The sequence below is a fragment of the Thermobia domestica genome, chromosome 11, assembly GCF_964235325.1.
Source record: "Thermobia domestica chromosome 11, izTheDome1.hap1.1, whole genome shotgun sequence".
Taxonomy (NCBI): domain Eukaryota; kingdom Metazoa; phylum Arthropoda; class Insecta; order Zygentoma; family Lepismatidae; genus Thermobia; species Thermobia domestica.
In genome coordinates, this window is record NC_137464.1 from 64,329,061 (window position 1) to 64,343,446 (window position 14,386).

At 37.0% G+C, this 14,386-nt stretch overlaps 1 protein-coding gene across 4 annotated transcripts in view; it reads left to right on the plus strand.

The window, feature by feature from the left end:
* The first annotated feature begins 669 nt into the window (after positions 1-669).
* The window catches only part of CIA30 (complex I intermediate-associated protein 30), a 38,671-nt gene continuing 24,954 nt past the window's right edge, over positions 670-14,386 (plus strand). Inside the window, exon 1 of one of the 4 annotated variants that reach the window (XM_081730481.1) lies at positions 670-820. The gene's annotated coding sequence lies outside the window, so the exon portion shown is untranslated. The other 3 variants (XM_081730478.1, XM_081730479.1, XM_081730480.1) reach the window with 3 other exon arrangements.

The following is a 14,386-nucleotide window of genomic DNA, read 5'->3' on the forward strand; positions in this document are numbered from 1 at the left end:
CTGATTTATGACAATATTTGCTTAGACTAATCTGCTACAATATTATCGTAGTCACGGCCATAAAAAAAATGGTTTTTGCTTATTTTATTGAGTCGGTGAAATATGTATTTTCAATAGCTTTGTCGTTTTATTAATTTTTTTTTAAATTGCCACCCTGGTCTCGGGCCCATGTGGCCCATGCCTAAATCTGGTTCTGAGTGTAACATACAAATGCCAAATACAAGCCAAATGGCCAATCTCACAATATAAGTATCGTGAAGACGTTGGTGAAAGAAGTCTTAAAGCTAGTGATAAAGCGAGCGTAGCGAGGAGAAAAAATTAGCATTGCTCTGAAGTTTGTAATATAATAAGTTGATTGCTATATTTTAGTATTAAAGCGAGGGATTTGGGGGGGGGGGGGGCAGAGCCTGGGCTCTATTCTCTCCGCTCTTAATCCGCTCCTGATTAGAAGCACTTCTAACCTTACAGAATATTGATATCACCTCTAAATTGGGGAAAATTGGGTGTCTCTAAATTTAACTAGCAGATATCATACTCATTCTGTATGGGTTTGTATTAATACAACTCAAATGAAAAAAGGTCGTTTAGTTTGTGATAATCAGCATGAGACTCATAATTGCTTTTTGCAACTTTTGATTTGCTTTGCGATTTGCTAAATCTTGAGAATTCCACTTTCGAATAAGGCCCTATGACACTCTTATTTCCCTCCCGTCGCTCGTAAATTTCGATATAAGTCTCGATATTTGCTGGCGATATTTGGACACCCTGATCAGTTTTATTTACATCGTTCGGACAAAAGACGCGCGATCGTCCGAAATAGGTATGTACATTTAAAGGTGTTTTGTTGTGTTTTTGAACCACAGTTTTTTGGTGTGTTATTTTTAATTCCTGTAGATTGGTAAAATGTCAACACAATATGAACGTCATGCAGATTTTTTGTACAGACCCATACATAAAATTATTGCATATATACTTGGCTTTTAGTAAATCTACCCTCTATATCTTTTTCATTTTTGGAGTGGAGACTTGCATTCTTCATTGCAGTTCATGGATATTATTTAGTTTCTCCTCCAAATCATTTGGTGGTGACCATGGACGCCGGAAGAAAAGTTTCTACGGAGGGCATCGGGATGGTTCTAAAACACAGGTCCCCCGATATAGGTTAGTAGCTAGGTTGGTTCCTTTATGTACCACAGTTTAATAATTAATTCATATAGTGTTGCCGAGTGAGCGTAAGCGAGTGAAGGCAGGTTAGAGTCCCGCAGGGCTCGTTGTTTTGTGTTCTTATTATAGCTAAATGGGAAGGGGAACCTGTGTACTAGAACCTTGCTGAGGGAATCTCCCTGATTGCTGTATTACGTTTGGTATTTTTTATTTTTAAGAAAATGCTAAGAAATGTAAATCATTTTCGGGGTTCACTCGAACAGACGGCTCTACCAAAAACAAAATTTATAGGTAAAATACGATGTCAAACACTTTTCGTAAAAGAAGAGGAGTATCAGTATAAGTAATTTCAGTCAATGGATATCATATTGAAATATATTTTGAATGGTAATGAACGTATTGTAAGTGTAACTATTTACTGAAACGGAAGGCGGAAGAGTACAAGGGCGCAAAAAGGTGGAAATAAACGGCTGGAATATTCTGTTCGTGTCAGCAACGAACGTTTGCGATGTATGTAATGCAATATACGATTCTATTACAAAGAAATGTGCGATAAAGAGCGTAATATTATCGTCGTTTATGCATTAGCTCCTCATTTAGTACATGCTGTGCAAGAAGAAACCGGAAAATGCAATAGATGTGACAATTCGGTAGAGCTGTCTGCTCGAGTAATGCCCATTTTTGTTAGCGGAAAGGGGAGGGACGGTTCTGCCTCCCTTTCAGGCGCATATAGTGTGGACGTATGGCATAAAAACTGCAGTGCATAAAACGAACCAACTTGTGCTAGATGACCACTAAAAAGGACGAATGATGTCTAACCGAGTCAGGGTAGGAGCGCAGTAGGGAGATCCGAGTGTCAACGAGGAGAAGCATTGCACTTTATGACATATAAACTGTTTTTTCACTGTCCTCGTTTATGCGTGTACCCACCGCCGCTGACGCGCCTAGTCCTATGGATGCACCCTCTTGTTGCCGCTCCCGGTACCCTGTTGTGCTTCTGCCCTCACTCGGTTGCCTAGCATTCGTGATTTTTAGTGGCCACCTGGCACAAGGTGGTTCAGTTTTTATGAGATATGTCCATACTGTATTTAAACAAATGATCGGTACGAAGTGTGCCAGGGTCACAACCTATTATTCGTTTCTCTTGTGGTCCGGCGGTACAGCAGTAATGCCTTAAAAACACCAATACTATTTAAGTGACCCTTCCGCAGGAGCGCAAAGTGTGAACCTGTGGTAAGCAGGCGCGTCAGCGACAGTAGTATTCATATATACGAGGATATCGCAAAACACTATGTGGCATATAGATTCTTTTGTTACATGTTTGATTATGTACTGTATGTCATTTTTGAACGTTATAGGTAATATCCCGACGTGCAATTTTATTTTATGATGGATATATTTATATTCTTGAAATGTGAACCTCTCTTAACGAAAAATACACTATTACTGCTTTAGACAAATTTCTTAATGGGGAGTAGCATCAATAGGTGCAGATTCACGTTAGGTGGGCATTAAAAGTCACGGATTGTGCGAGCTGTAACAAGGGAATGCGTCCGGAATCTAACACTGTTTGGTTCGTGATTTTTCTATAGTTGTTTCAATAGTGTTCATTCAATAATAATACCTTTGAACGTGTATTTTTACCCATAACAAGCAAGTTTCCCTAAGGTGAATCTGCACCTGGTAATGTACTTCCGTTCTTAAGAAATACTTTCTAAGGTACTAAAAGTGAATTTTCTGATTTAAAAACGGAATATGCATTGAATTTAAGTATGCGGACCTGAAGTAGGACATCCGTGTTATATTGCTGTAAGCGAACTGCGCATGCGTGGATACATGTCATGTAGTAAAACGTAATGAGGACATCTAACTGAGTTCAGGTACATATATATGGTGCCTTCCATTTCAACTCAGGCAAAAAAATATAAAATTGTACCATCACCATCTCAGATATTGTTGAAACTTTTTTATAGCAACTAGACATGTTTTTAAGAGACCCGTATATATTTTTTTTTTGTTTTGATTTGTCGAAAAAAAAAATCCCGCCAAGTAATGGGCCATCAAAGACGGGTAGTACAATTTATAAATTGTAGAAGACATGGAAAATGGTCAACTTCGGAGCCTCACCATTCGGCTATGGAGAAAGGTAGAGTTATAATTCTTGTTGTGGTATGTATATAGGGATATAAATAAACTATATTTTATTATAGTTTGGTTTGCGCATGCGTATCTTTTTGTACATAAATTAACAAATGAACGTCAATTTATCTGAAAAGTCGAAGTTTGCGAATTTTTTCGAGCACTTCCGGTTCGAATTTTAAAATTCTGTTTTCACGGTTGATAAGACCTAGTTACCCGCTTACCGGAAAAAAAAATTGTACCTCTTCTGTGTGCAACCGTTTTGTCGCAAAAAATTCGAGAAATTGTAAAATTTTCAAAGATCGCCATTTTGGGGCGCTATTTTCTTGAAAACACTATCTTTTGAAATTCTGAAATTTTGTCAGATGGTTCAACTTTACATGAATAATAAACACACCAAACACCATTCTCGACCAATGCTTCATGAATTAACTGCAGCCTTTTTAGTGATGAGCGCAAGAGTCTTGCATGCAAGACCAAGACCAAGACCAGGAATACCGATGCAAGACCAAGACTCTTGCGCAAGAGTCTTGCACAAGTACTGATTCTACTTGAATTTTTTATAGAATGTAAAAAAGAAGAAAAATTATTGCATCTTTTTCTTGAATTTTTTGGCTTCAGTAGAACTGCCACTGGAGTGAATGTGTTCCCAGTAGTTTTATGCAATCCGTGTGAGTCGATCTGCCCCTGTAGCATATAGCACAGTATATCGTTTCCTGAATTGGTTGTTCGCGTTTTTGTAGATATTGCTCGTTTTCAAGCCACACAGGTGTCATCTTGCGTCATGTAAGCTATTTTGATGGACAAACATCGTGTGCGTGGGTTTTGTCAGGTTTTCTCTGTTTCGTCCAACTTTCCTCATTCCACCATTTCAGTCATTTTTCATCATTACCGTCTCCCTTAGCCTTGGTACATAACTGTAGGACGTTAAACTAGATACTTCATTTCATTTCAAAGCATACTAGTGGTGTTCTTCCAAAACTGAAGAGAAATGTTGTATTAAACATCGCTAATTCCGTACACCATAGGTGCTGACATGGATATGGCCTTGGCTCCGAGACTCGAGCATCCGTTGGAATGCTCATAAAATTAATATCGAGATAACATTTTCATGACATTGACAAAAACTTAGTGCATCTGACCGCAAGTTTGATTTCATGGGCGGATGCTTATACGTTGAATAATTGTTTATCAATATAACTTTTAACCTTGCTAGATATACAACACATCGAGGATTGAGCGATATAACATTACACTGCAGCAGTAAATCTATATTGTAAAACTGAAAGTTTGTGACTCCTAATCTCTTGAACCACCGGCTCGAGATCGATCAAATTTTCAATATAGATCAGGTTTGGGCCTAGAACGTTATTTGTCAGTTCACTTTGAAGGAGCAACGTATGGGAGGAGGAGGAGGGGGAGGTATACAAAAATCAAAATAAATAAAAATAAAAGTGACTAATTTTCTGACTTAATAATTCTTGAACTACTATACCGATCTTAATCAAATTTTTAACATATATGAGGTTTGGAACTGGAAAGTTTTTTATATTTTCACTTTGATGGTAGAACCTAGGGGAAGAGGAGGAGAGGGGGATATATATAAATATAAATATATATATATATATATATATATATATATATATATATATATATATATATATATATATATATATATAATTAAGTAAAACTCTTGAAACACCCGACCGATCTCGATCAAATTTTCAACATAGATGAAGCTCAGGCCTGGCACGATTTTTATCATTTTACTTTACCTTGCAACATAGGGAACGAGGAGGAGGGAGATATATGTAAAAAATAAAAGTATAAGTGACTGTCTTTGTGACTTCATCACTCTTGAACCAGCCAATCGATCTTAATGAAATTTTCAACATACTTCATACAACGAACTTTGGGTGTTTTCTATCATATCACTTTGACGGTAGAACTTAGGGTGGAGGAGGGGAGGCAGAGTGTAAAAAAATAAGTAAAAGTTAATAACTCTTGTACCACCCAACTGACCTCGATCACATTTTCAACATAGATGAGGTTCGGACCTGCGATGGTTTCTGTCATATCACTTTGACGGTGTAACTTAGGGGACAGGGAGATAAGAGATATTTAAAAATGATCGAAAATGACTGATAGAGTGGAGTCTATAGTTTTGGGAGTCGCTGAGGTAACCAATGACACTTCCGAATGGTATTTAAATCAAAATTCAGCCCCGTAGCTTGGAGGTGGGAGGGGAGACATCTAAAAATAATCGAAAATTAATATTAGTGTCGAATTCGTAGTTTTTGGGGTCTCTAAGATGAACAGTGACGTTTCTGATGCCGTTTAAACCCAAACTCAGTCCCGCTTGGCGAGAAGGAGGGGAGAGAAATATAAAAATAATCGAAAATGACCGACATCAGAAAGCGCTTTAGTAATAATAAAAAGTGACTGATTAACGAAACATATTATTATTATTATTATTATTTTAATTTAACCCAACGAAGTGGGTAATTGATGCTAGTAATCCATATTCACAAGTCAGACTGATTTTGTACAGTTATTTTAAATAACTATTAGTTTGATATCGTTATTTTGTATTTCTAATATAGGTCAAAAGTATTTATACAAATTGAGTTTATAGAAATACATAGACAGTTGAGTCGTTTATAGTTTTCACTCAATTTATTCTAAAATATTAAGTTTCGATTATAATAATTAATTTAATTTTTCTCTCTTTTTTGGTCGATATGCTAAACATATCATCATAATTATCATCAAATCTATTCTGCCATTATTGGCAGGTTGCTTGCTGCAACTGAGAAACCTCGATGTACGATGGTTCTCAGCTAGTTTCTTTGTCTTAATGTAGAAATTTTCTGTTTTAATACCTTCCTTCAACTACAATCTCCTTTGCTCCCTCTCTCTCTTTCCTTTCACCATACCCTCTAGCACGTCCTTCACAGCCAATATCGCAACCAGTTCCTCTTTCCCCTCTTATCAATATCTCCAATTCTTCTTTTTTCTCCTACTGCTAATATTTCTAACACCTTCTCATTCGTTTTCCGTTCAACACAGCTAACTCTCTCCTTTTTTCTCCATACCCAGGTTTTGAAAGTCTGTAATTTTTTCCAGCGCTTTTGCGTAATGTCCATGATTTTGCCCCATTGGAATCAGTAAAACAAAATCTCAATATTTAATTATAAGTTTGTTAATAATTATAAGTTGTTGTTATTATACAGTACAAAGATTAGCTAATGGTGCTTGAAAAGAAAAATCTGACGTCTTTAGAGTGTAAAAATAATTTTGCAGTTCATGGTATTTCAATAATCTGTACCGTTTTGATTTTCTTTCATTAGTCTCAGGGGTAGCATCCCCAGTTTGGGAACCAGTGGAGTGTTGGATCTGTTAAAAAATATAAGATTAAGAAACGTCGTGAATAATCTTATAAGTAGCGAAGCGTGGGCACACAATAAAAAAATAAAGGTCATCATATATGTTGTACACTATTATCATACACGAAGATAAACTGTTACATTTACAAGCATACATTGTATTTCCGTTACTATTGGAGCATTGTAGAATTTATTATCCCTTATATCCAGAGTAAAATTTACCTATGAAAAGAATAAGATTTCTTAAAAGCAAGACTTGCAAGACTCTTGCAAGCAAGACCAAGACCACCGCGGTCTTGGTCTTGGTCGTGCATTTGCTCATCACTAAGCCTTTTAAAGTTAGCGAAGTTTCGTTAACTTTGATGTCACAGTTAGCAACACTGGGAACAATAAAAGTGCAATGATTTGATGATGTTTGTGGTTCACATTCATTAAATGAAGAATAAAAGGTTTCTTGACTAGTTTTTTATTATTTTGATCAAAAAGGCGTTCTGGAATAGTAAAATGAACCTCCCCCTACTCCTCCGTTTTCTTAAACCGAAATAATCACTTACTTAAAATGGTCTTCGGAAACAAAATTTCACTTTTTTATGGACCAATTATTTGCTTGGTTGGTGTATTCTTCGCTAATAGCATGTGACCGTGCAGGTGCTCGAATAGGTGTTGGTTCACTCACAACTCGTCCAAGAGTGGATCTAGGGGGACAATTGCCCCCCTCCCCCCAGAAGAAGAAACTTTCTTATTTTATATATAAATAAAACCCATCGCAGAGTTTAGAGCTCTTAAAAGTAGCTCTAAGTAGCAGTATTACAACCCCCCCCCAGAAGTCCGTCCTGGATTCGCCCCTGCGTAGCACATTGTCGATAGTCACAAAACACTTATTTTCACTTCTCTTATGCTCTTCTGGAAACTGGTACCCTGCTGAAGGTCCATGTGGAAGCATAAACAGCACTTCAACTTAACGTAATTCATAATTTATTCATAATATTTCTGCTACGCACCACTGGTTATCTTACATATATGTATGTAAGAAAAGTTCCTTTTAGCAAACTTCTTAAATCTACACTTTGAATTGCAGAAGCTCGATTTGGGGGTAAGCATGAAGTTAGTTCATGGTGACCCGTTACTGCCATAAAAACTTCGCCATTTTCCGAAAGCCAAATATGACTTCGTTAAATAGCAGTCGCATACTTTCCCTTTTTTCTTCCGGAAGTCGTCGAATTCAGTTCCAGGCAGCAACAAAACGAGAGTAATACCCAGAGTTTGTACTTGCACTATACTCACGAATTCTTCTGCGGTTTTAGTGGGGGCGCGGTGGCTCAGAGGTAGAGTGTTCACCTACGGTACTTGGGATCCCTGGTTCGATCCCAGCTCGCGCCGTGTGGGCTTAGTGATGAATAAACACCGTGGTCGTGGGTTTTCTCGGGGTTGTCCCGTTTTCTCCCACTTTCTGCATTCTGCCATTTCATTCGTTTCTCATAATCATCGTCTCCTTTAGCCTAACCGGCATTACCGTAGGACGTAAAACTTAAAGATTTCATTTCATTTTTTCTTCTTCTGCGGCTATCTGTTACTGTGTATCTGTGTTTGCCTAAGGTTATGCCGCGTTGCCACATCCCCCCTCGCCTTTCAATACCGTCGCAGAGACCCTTGCATGGCCAGTTTCACTGCAAAACCACTGCTTTATCGGACCTGTCTGCATCTCGAACATCTGAACGCGATTTTTAAAGTGAGATGCAGCACCATCAGAAATCACTGACAAGGTTTGGGAAATTTAGACACTTATTTTCACGTATTCAAACCTTTTTCTATAAAATATATTTTCGCTTTTCTTCGAGTATTTTTAAAATCTTGTCTATGGCTATGAGTACATGAGCCGAATCGTGTGTTTTATCGTCGTTTATTACAACAAAACTGTCATTGTTTCATATTCCGGTGATAACTCTGAATTTTACTTTGCAGAATAACAGTCCAGTTGTCAACGAAGTCCACATGATATAAAATAGAATTTGTATCTTGAAATTTTATACGGTGCTTTTCGGTAGCAATTAATTCTCTTTGGATTTGCTTGATGTAGTCATGAATTACAATTCTTACAGTTAAACCAGCAATGTACGATACGAAAACAGAAAGTGGCACAGTTTTTTTAACGAGATCATTGTTTTCCCATATGGCATACGTAACACTTTCATATTCATCAGGATCAATAATTAAAGACTCCACACTTATTCCTTCCACTCCAGGACATTCACCACATTCTTGAAGAAGACAGCTGTCATTTTCTACGGATCATACTACTAAAGGAAATAGGTCACTCATGACAACTTCAATACAGGCTGCACCTTTGATTTGTAGCCACGCAGTAGCAGCTAACTTAAAATTTGCACAATATACGCACACACACACTTCCCTCGCAGTTTGCGGACTGACCGACTTTAGTCGAATACTATAAAATTCAGAGTGACCCATTCTTATGCTGGGACTGTTCTGTTTAAAAAGTCAGTAAATTTCTTTGGAACGTGTAAGAAAACATTTCGATTTTTTAAAACTTTTTGTCCTTTTTCGATCACTGTAATGACATCGCACTTAATTGAGACTTTGTCTGGAGCATTCCAAATCATCACTGAGGTAATAGTTCAGGCTTTTTATAGATCATCAGAATTTATTGGATGGCCATTTCAAGTAAACTTAAAATTTGTGTGTTTCGTAATCGTAATTTCCCCCTCAGATTATTTCGGTTTAAGAAAACGGAGGAGTAAGGGGAGGCTCATTTTACTATTTCAGAGCGCCTTTTTGATCAAAATAATAATAATAAAAAAAAACAGTCAAGAAAACCTTTTATTCTTCATTTAATGAATGTGAACCACAAACATCATCAAATCATTGCACTTTCATTGTTCCCAGTGTTGCTAACTGTGACATCAAAGTTAACGAAACTTCGCTAACTTTAAGAGCCCTCACTACTTCTCGAGCATGTCAGATTTCAGTGTTCTGGGAGCGGGGAGAAGGGTAGTGTAGGTGTGGCCATTCGTCTGTCAGTCGAACTCGTCCTGTAGTGTTTCCACTTTGCATTAAATATCGTTATCGGTAGTTACACATTTTCCTCTTGTTTTGTCATTTGTTAGGAAAATTCTACCACATTCTCATAGGTGACGTATTCACACAAAAGATACTACAAATTTCTTACTGTTCTTCTTGCAGATTTCGTACAGAACGTTAACATTCTTGTCGAATTATTTTTTTTTTTTTTCCTTTAGACAATTCTTTCATATCAGATATGGTAACCTTGAAATTCCGCCCAAAATAGTTCTCATCAATAAAACGTGTAAATTTCGATTATAAGTTTTCTTTAAAACTTTTCACTGCTTGAAAACAATCATAGTGAATCTTCCTGACATTCCTACAGACACTGATCTCAGCATAAACGATGAATCCTATACTTCTGGGACAGTTTACTGCAATACTTCCACGATGCTTGAATGGCAATGAAGTTGCATTGTAGTCGACTTCGAAACTACCCTGTACTCTGCAACAGCGCTAGAGATATGAATAAGCGACATACCACACACACACAAATACACACACACTCACAACGTGTGAACACAGGTTCTTCTTAGAAACGCGCGCGCAGACTTTTGATACCTGCCGGACAGATAGTAAAATTATTCCCGCACTCCACAGTTCATTGACACGGTTTCCAGCTGTGGAGGAGACCTTTCAGTTTGTCAAAAAGATGAAGGGACTTCGTAATGAGAACTGCTGTGTTGCGTTTCCTGAAGATTTGTTTTTTAGTCTCCCATTGTAAGAAAGCATATGCAATTTCAGAAACGTATATCACAATACTTCACACGCAAAAAAATGCTAATACAGTGGCGTCACTAAAATATTTTGTTTGGGGGGCATACTCCCCAACAACCCAAAAACTCCGTTTAGTATTTTAGAATCATCTTCAATCAAGGACACAATGAAATTCGCTTTTGGGCGAGGGAAGGGCGGGGGGAGAATATTGTTGCTGCTCTACGCTTTCATATTTTTGTTATCATAGTCATGTTTATTTGTTTCACTTTTATCGTTGCGGAAATGCACATTCTTGTACTTCATCGATTCATTCAGATACTCGTACAATCACGCAATTTTTTTCTTTCTTTATTCCCTTCTTTCCTTGATAGTTATTTTTCTTAAAAATACTTCATGAAAAACTTCTTTCTCAGCAATCTTATATTTATATTTACTTCTGACCTGCCTGAAATAGTAATACAATAAGATAAAAATAGGCAATAATAAATAACATAAAATTTCTTAAAAGTTATCCATCTAAAATTTGCCGCATGAGATAGTTTATAGTTGAGACCTCACCTTGCGGAAACTAAGAAGTAAAGGAATGAGAAGTTCAGTTCACATAGTATTTCCAAGTGAGAAATACGATAGAAAAGCATAATTACGTTCAGTGGCGTATTTACGATTTTGTTTCGGAAGGGGCTTTCCTAACTTTCGGGTAGGGGAGCTTTGTCTGGAAATGTAAAAATTCTGCAAGATATTTCAGTTATTTTATTATAGTAAGATTTCGGGGGGGGGGGGGAGGTTAAGCCCGGAAGTCCCCCTAAATACGCCACTGATTACGTCATAATCATAATAGCTATCGCTCTTCTCAGCTAAATCTAACACATCAACAAGTATCTGTAGTCGCTCGCCGAAGACTGAACTTCACATTGAGAACTCTATACAGAACGCGTTGCTGTTTGTTGAAGCAAAAAGAAGACAACCCAATATGTCATGAGTCTACTGATGACGTGTTAGAATCTTACTTTTGAAATAAATTTCTCAGTATATAACGTATTTTCAGTGTGAAATTTGGGAGGGGAGCTTGGAAGAAATTTCCGGGCTTTAACCCCCCAAATAAGGCCTAGTGACGCCACTGTACATATAGTCGTCTTCTGAAAATCAAAACGAAATTAGGTAAGTAAACATGTATATTTTAAAATAAAGTGCTTACATACTGAACTTGCATACAATAAAAAGTCTCATATCACAGAAACATACACTTTGTATTGGGTCCATTATTTCCCTTAAATGACTACATAGTAAACAACAAGATGAAAAAAATAAGACACATGCTTAAATTGGTTATATTTACATATTATCCATACACTGAATAACTTACGTTTCGATTCTGTTTCTTTTCCCATCCCCTCTCTCTTTTGCAGGTACCGTAAGACACGGTTACTTTGCACACAATTTAAGGAATTTTAAAGAAAATCGCATGTAACTTAGAAACGTAATGATTTAGAACACTGTATTTAAAACATATTATAGCTAGATATGTGTGGAAAACATTCGTATAAGTTCATTAGTAAACATTCAGTATGACCATAGTTACTGAAATATAGACTTTGGTGAAAAGTAACCCCATAGTTGGGGCCACTTTACACAACATACAAAAAAGTATGTTAACATACGAATATAACGTTTCTGTGCAATGTTTTCCCTTCAGAATTTAAACATTTTACTTTCTACATAAAAGTGCATACAGTTTACAAATATTGATATGAGAACGAGGGTACTGGTATCGATACTAAGTATGAATTACCAATATTTGTGAAGAAAATTATGTATTTTCTGGTACCGGCATAGGGACTACATTCTAATAGTTCAGCATATGTCCCACATAAATGCCAACTCAGGAACAGAAAAAAATCCCCGTGAACTGATTTGCCTGGGTTATTCCTTATACCCAAGAATATCATCCCAACCGTAATTAGTGAAAGATTTACGGAGTTTGAGACTTTCAGGCTGAAGTCCATCCAAATTGCATGATTTCTTTTTCAAAAAATCTAATGCTAATCATCGAGCCGTTGACAACCCTAAACTCGGGCCGAGCAGCTATGAACATGTTTGGCCGACGCTCTATGAGTTTTAACAATTTTTGGCTCAAGCCCGAATACTTGTTCCTCCAGAACTCAAACCCAGAACCTCGTGACCGATGTCCTTCCCTCCTGAAGACTCCTCGAAGACCGAGATCGACAGTCAACTAGTTTTAAGTATTTCAATCCAAACCGCCGACCTTTCATGGTTATACACAGTGTTATAATAATAATAATAATAATAATAATTAGTAGTAATAGTATAATCATCATCATCATAATTGATAATTATACTGTCTATGTAGGATATTTGAAGAGAGTACTTGGAACTACACAGGGTTTAGCTCAAATTGGCTCGACTCGACTCGAAACTTGACCCAAATTCGAGTCAGTTGGAAGAATTTTTTCGAGCCGAGTTTTCGAGTCGAGCTCAAAGATATCTGTTTCAAGTTGAGTCGAGTTTCAAAGAAAACTCGCTCGTGCCCATCCCTAAGTATTACAGTCTTCATTGATAAATCAGTGGCCACCCCTAGAAACCTGAAACGGTGAAACGGATGTCAAATCAGGGAGTTTCTGGGGCAAACTTCTAATCTCCATACGTTGTTATTTATCATTATACCCATTATTACAATTTTGGCCTATTATTATTTGAAGCTAATTGAACTTTCATTCTCATTTGTGAAAATTGTATTATATGGAATATGATTACTTATCATCATTAAGAGGAGATGGGCAAATATGGTTTTTCAGAGAGAAATGGAAAGTTTCGCCAATAGGGACTGTTGCTGCCCTGATATTTCTGCTTTACTCTAGCAGAATTATAATCATTGATAATATTACCTCTGCCTTATATTAGCATGTTTCATAGTAAAATATACAAAATACAAAAATATAAAAATATGCAAAATACAAGTCAATTACATACTATACAGTGACCCTGGTGGAATGAGTGGTTACGCTCGTCGCATTCTAATCAGTGCTTGGGTTCAATTCCCTGTGGGACACAAGTGGCGAGTGTCTCACGTTAAACTATAGATCCCGTCCTTTGGACGTCATCATAATCCCATAGAAGATAATGGCAAACCACCATGGGCTTACCTTTCCAAGAGATATTCGGGTTAAAGACCTATTTTCGGGCAGAACACTCATCATCATATCATGGGCGTCTCTGGTGGGGGGACAGGGGGGACGCGTCCCCCCCAAATGGATCCATGCTGAAAATATTTAGATGTATATAGAAGAAGTATAAACATAGGAGAACAAATAAAAGTTATGTCCGTTGGGAAATATTAGGTTGGTGTGATTCAAGTGTCCGCCTGACATGTGCCACTTTCAGTTTTTTTTTTTAAGTTATAGTTCTTAGTTAGTCAAAATAGTCTCGGCTGCAGGCACACACTTTTTTCATTGCTTAACTAGCAACAATTGGATTCCATGACAAAGAAAGACTGGAGAAGGGAAGGAAAGGATGCATAGAAAGTTAATCTGCGAATTTCGTAAGAAGGAAATCTATACAAAAGCAGGGACAATACACATAGAAGCGAAGGTGACTAGAGGAATTAAAAAAGATATCAAAGTTTGAATAATCTATATGCAGGTATATATTTTTTAAATAGAAGGGAGCAAGGGGGGATATAGAAAATACAGATGGAAATGAACCTAAATAAGCGAATTACAACTTAAGGAAGATGGAAAGAATACACTGAGGAACGGGATGATAGCAAGAACAAACTGTATATTTTAGACAATGAAACGGTAAATGAAATTAACGAGGATGGTTCATTGGACAAGTTCAGAAACATACTGCGAAATAAAAAAGGGTAGATAATATACCTTTTA